General features: G+C 38.7%; 1 pseudogene; it reads left to right on the top strand.

Moving 5' to 3' along the window:
• The first annotated feature begins 531 nt into the window (after positions 1-531).
• Positions 532-4005, top strand: LOC137123229 (neuronal acetylcholine receptor subunit non-alpha-3-like; annotated as a pseudogene).
• Positions 4006-6000: the final 1995 nt, after the last annotated feature.

The raw sequence follows: 6000 nt of genomic DNA, 5'->3' as shown, positions 1-6000 counted from the left end.
TCCCAGAGGTGTATGTCAGTGTCACAGAAAATAAAGTATGTACATCCAAAATAGAAGCAGGTAGAAACTGTTCATTCAGTGATTGTTTCTCAGCAGGTGCTTTTCATGAAATTTTCATACCTGTCAATGCCAAAACTTTAATTTGAATACGTGACACGTTAGGGCAGGTCAAGCTGGGCTGTGCCTGTTAAATATCTAGTTTACCAGATCAAATAGTATTAACCAAATACTATACTGTACGTGACTCAGACTCCCAGTTACTATTAAAAAGACTGGCAACTTATGTATTCTAAGTATTCCTCTACTTTTCACTTGATGTAGATATTGTACATAATACAACCACGAATGTCATGTTGAGTAATAGTACAACAGTACATTCATTTGCTTTGTATCTTTTAACATTTGGCCTAAACGTGGATGGAATCGTGTTTATTTATATGGGTGATGTCAAACTGTATAGTCCATACTTGTTCTAGTTTTTGACCAGAAATATCAGACGTTCCTTTTCATAACATTCAGCTGTATTAAATTATGAATTTACCAGCGCCACTAGAGAAGGTAAGTACATGAATTTTGTTTCTGCTGCCTTCAAAAAGTTATACAGATTCTTCTGCATCCAAAGACTTTAGAGCTGGTTCATTTATTTGGGATCCTGAAGGGTTCAAACCCTCCTCTGTTGTTGTCTCTCTGTATGAAACGCACACACATTCATATAAAGTGCCCTCTCATTCTGTCTTATGCTCACACAGACATACTGAACTAATGCTCTCACAAACACACATACACACACACGCAGACACACACCTGTCTGCTTGAGTCAGATCTGTAGCTGTAAATAATGGAAGAGTGGGCTGAGGTCAGACTGTTCAAGTGGAGGGGAAACAGGGGAGAGGCTCTCACTTAAGGATGCCAGCCATTTTTAATGAGTCTGACAACAAACTCACATCTCCCAAATATAGGCCAAAGCACGAAATACCTGTGATATATCACCAGGGACTGACAAAAGCCTGAAACAGAAAGTTACAGCAGCTACTAACCAAAAGGTTTGGACAGACAAATCTTGCCAGCTGGAAAAATAATTTATCAAAGAGGCCAACTCAGGGAAAGTTGAACAGATTTCCAACCCTCCACCACTCCAACATATGTGCTCAAAACAGCCAAACCTAAGCGAAAGTCAGACTAGTTGCAAAGGTAATAGGAACCTGTACAGGCTGTGATTTTTTATTTTTCTTCCTGTTCATCTGCAGTGCAGGTACAAATGAATGTAACCTCAACAACACTGCTGGTCAGCCAGGTTGGTAATATCTACATAACAAAAATCTAATAAAGACTTTCTCTTATTTACTTCTTAACTTCTTATTTGTGTGCTTTTAATTCACTTGAAAACGTCATATTACATCGTTGTTTTTTGTGAAGACAGGACAACTGTTCAAGTAAGTCCAGATCTTTTTCTGGACTAAGATGTTTGCTTCCACTTAGTGGTGAAACAATGTCATTACAGGAAAAAAAATAGTCTTGCTGGTCCTACGCCATGTGGTCTATTAATTGATGGCTCTTACTTAACAGGATCAGGACCTATACACAACACTGTTAAAGGTAAAAAAAAGGGACCTATGTTTAATTCAGAAATACCACTTTTTCATTTTTACTCCTTTACTCTCCTTTTTAAATCTGTTCAACTTTCCCTGAGTTGTCCTCTTTGATAAATTATTTTTCCAGCTGGCAAGATTTGTCTGTCCAAACCTTTTGGTTAGTAGCTGCTGTAACTTTCTGTTTCAGGCTTTTGTCAGTCCCTGGTGATATATCACAGGTATTTCGTGCTTTGGCCTATATTTGGGAGATGTGATTTTGTTGTCAGACTCATTAAAAATGGCTGGCATCCTTAAGTGAGAGCCTCTCCCCTGTTTCCCCTCCACTTGAACAGTCTGACCTCAGCCCACTCTTCCATTATTTACAGCTACAGATCTGACTCAAGCAGACAGGTGTCTGTCTGTATGTGTGTGTGTTTGTGAGAGCATTAGTTCAGTATGTCTGTGTGAGCATAAGACAGAATGAGAGGGCACTTTATATGAATGTGTGTGTGTGTTTCATACAGAGAGACAACAACAGAGGAGGGTTTGAACCCTTCAGGATCCTAAATAAATGAACCAGCTCTAAAGTATTTGGATGGAGAAGAATCTGTGAAATGAATATTAATTTTAATTAACGAACTAAGTAAGTGAAACCTGCTAATTTAACTTGAAAAAAACTTACACCTGAACCAAATCTAGAATTTAAACCTTTTCCTCAGGCCAGGCTCCTCTCACTTCTTCCTCCTTCTCATTCTGCTCCTTCTCCAGCCCTCAGAGGAGACGTGGAAAGCAGTCACTCCCAGAGAGTCACACTAAGCCTATAACTCAGGGTGTGGTCTTCAAGTCACAAAGATGTCTTTGATAATGGAGAATGGGAGATCCTCAATGCCACAGGAGCAAAGGGAAGCAGGAGGGACGTGGTGTACTGGTTCCCATTTATCACCTACTTCATTCATGTTCTACACTCTCTTCATCATCATCCCATGCCTTGTCTGTCCTTTCTCACTGTGCTGGTGTTTTATTTGCCATCAGATGAAGGAGAGAAACTGTCCCTTTCCACATCTGTACTGGTGTCTCTCACTGTGTTTCTCCTGGTCATAGAAGAAATCATACCTTCATCCTCAAAGGTTTGTAGCCTGGAGAGTTTCAACTAAGGGCTACTGTACGTTTATTTCAGTGTCTACTGTTTTTATATCTACCCTGTGTTCAACTGTCCTAATTCAGTTACTAAAATATTGACTTTAGATACACCTCAGTTCAATAGACAACAGCAGAACACGAAGGGACATAAAATGACTGTGTCCAGTATCTCTGAAAGAAACTATTTAAAATTTGAACATCAGAACTCTAATATCATACAATGGTGTTGTATTCATGAAGCAGGCAATTATAGTCACATTTGTGATGTAGCAATTGGCCTCCTTTGTTCCTTTTTGCATCCCAGGTAATCCCACTGATTGGAGAGTACCTGTTCTTCATCATATTCTTTGTCACCTTCTCCATCATTGTCACAGTCTTTGTGATTAATGTCCACCACCGCTCCAGGCCCCCTGGGTGAAGAGCCTGTTCTTTCAGAGACTGCCCAGACAGTAGGTCTTCACAGCACCTACGGACTTAGAAGAGACAGGTAAAGATGCTCTCTGAGGAAGAACGAGCACCAAGCCTGGCTGACCATGCCAGAGAAAGCGAAAGCCTCAAATTCAGTTCACTACATCAGCCATCACATCAAAAAGAAGCCCTTCATACGAGAGATGTGGGGGTGGACAAACATGAGGGTGGGATATGTACAAGACTGGAAGTTTGAGGCTTTAGTGTTGGACAGGATTGTCCTTTGGGCCTTTCTCACAGTGTCCATACTGGGAACTATTCTGATCTTCCCCCCTGGTCTGCAGATGTATCTCTGCATACCTTCATGAGCACCGAGCCTTCTTATTTTTCTTGGCTGTCTTTGACTATGATTTATAGATCAGGTTCAATAAAACATTTACTACATTTCGATTGTAAAAACAAGCTCAACCTACAAACTTTAACCCCCCAACATATAGCGGGCAGTTCGTATTGATGACCAGAAACTATTCTAAATGCAAATGTCACTTATGGTAATGTGCATGCACTTGAATGCAAAAGAGTAAAATCAATAAGCAGGTTGTAGTTATGTGTATGATTTAAGTATCCATGTTTGTATAATTATAAACCAATTATAAACAATATGTCTGTTTTTTCAGTCTAACTTCATGCTTACAGCCTGGAAAAGTGGCCACATACAGTACCAAACACTTGTTTAAACATGGAGACTGCATGAACTCTGGTGTGAAATCCATGACTCACAGCACAAACCTTGTAAATATTATAAGAGTGATTAAATGGTGGCATTAAATTGTGGATCAGAAAATTGTTATTTCTAAACTAATTAAAATGGATACTTTGCACAGTGACAGCGAACTTGTAGTTTAAAGATGAATTACTAATTAATGAACAATAAATGGCTTGACAAACTAAAAGTGTACAACTTAGAACAAATAAAATAAAATAAAAACTTGATGAGCACTTAATGGAAACCAGAACAGCTTATTACAATCCAGCAATAATATTTGTAAAGCCTATGGAAAACACTGTTTTTCCATCTCATAGTTTGTAGGGGTTGAGCGGCTTTCCGGAAACAGGGTGGGAGCTTTGTTGTTTGCTTCAGAGTAAGCAGCAGAAGGATCTTAGTGATGGACTTTTGTTTCACTTTTTTGACTTAGATTCTTGCTGCCTTGTACCTCACTTGTACGTCGCTTAGGAGAAAGGCGTCTGCTAAATGACTAAATGTAAATGTAAATGAGTGTAGTTGCAAAATAGAATATGGCCTTGTAGAGCCCAGCATAAACTGATGTACATAGCAGTGGGGCCCTCATCTTCTTAGTGAGGCAGAAATTATATGATCAGATGATGAGAGAGAGGAGGATGACTTTGAATCTATGACACAAGAAGAAGAGGAAGAAGGTGAAGGAACCTCCGCTGAGCAGGCAGATACAAACAGACAGTGAGGGATAACCAGGAAGGACCTTGTCTTCTGTGAACAGCATATTGTGCTATTGTTGTTCAAGTCCAAAGTTTGTGTGTACTCACAGTGGACAGGGAGTTCCATCCTTGATGAGACAAAATATTCCAAGAATTAGTTGAAGAGGTTTTGTTCTATTTGGATTTTCTGATGTCAACACATACAATATACCTAACACTTGGTTAAATGTTCCTTAGCAAGTTTTGCCTTTAGCTGATGTTTCTGGGATCCATCAACAAGCTTGTAACAGCGCTGTGGTTGGATATTTTCTTCCAGAATTGGTAGAGTTCAAATAAATGTGTTGATTTTAGGATACAGATGTGACTTTGTATGGTCCACATAATTTCTACAAGGTTGAAGAGATTCCAAATGTTTTTTGGCTTTTTGTCCATGTGGTGACTTTGGTCGAGCTGTTCGAGGATGCTTTTATGAGATAAGTAAGTAACTGGAGCTACAGTTCACATGTCTGTCTAATTGGTCGTCTTTGAAAATCTGTCATTACTGTCAACTTTCTTCTCTTATAGAGTTTAAAAACTAATAGGATAATTCTCCTTGTTTCAAATCTCAAAATAATGCTAAATCTATAAAAGCCAAGGTGTAATATGTTTTCTAATGTGTATTTTCTTGCTGGGTGATTTTGTTTTTTGGTTTATGTATAGTCATTGTTTTATAATTCCCTCTCATTATCTTAATAGGTGGGATTCGAACCCGTGGCTTCCTGCATGCCAACCCAATGGTCTACCACTGAAACCAGGACCCATTTAACAGCCTTCTACATAACAAGGAGCTCTTTGCCAATTACTGGTGAATACAGCCTTTTTAGAACCTTGTATTTATATATGTATGTAATAGATGTGGAAAAATATGTAGAAGAACAGGAAAAAATGCAGAAAACCGTATTAAATAGTTTGATTCGCGGAGAGAGATTTGTTTCTAAGTGCTTTGTTCACTTCACTAGATGGTGCAGTTGTAGCTTTATGTGTTTTTATTGTACACGAAGATAGTGACTGGATTTCTTAGGAATGATTTGTACTCACATTTGTAAACATATGAAACAAAATGAATGAATTTTGGCCCAAACCAACATTGAATGAACGTGAACGCTTTCCACAATCACTTAAGATGAGGTCAGTTTTTTATGGTAAATTTCGTTATTAAAGACAAATGGAAAACAAGAAGCAATGTTAATAATAACGTTCAGCAGTCAGAGGAAACATTTCTCTGTAAGAGTATTCTGATACTAACACAGAATAAAAGCAGAGGTCTTCTCATTCCTTGTCTGGTCGGGTCTGTTTCCTCCTCATGTCTAAAAGACAAACAGCAGACACAGAAGGTCAGAGTTAATGAACAGCTTTAACAAACAGGAGAACTCCCAGTGTGTGGGGT

The sequence above is a fragment of the Channa argus genome, chromosome 3 (genome assembly GCF_033026475.1).
Source record: "Channa argus isolate prfri chromosome 3, Channa argus male v1.0, whole genome shotgun sequence".
NCBI classification, from domain to species: Eukaryota; Metazoa; Chordata; class Actinopteri; order Anabantiformes; family Channidae; genus Channa; species Channa argus.
This window is presented reverse-complemented; position numbering and strand designations above follow the sequence as displayed.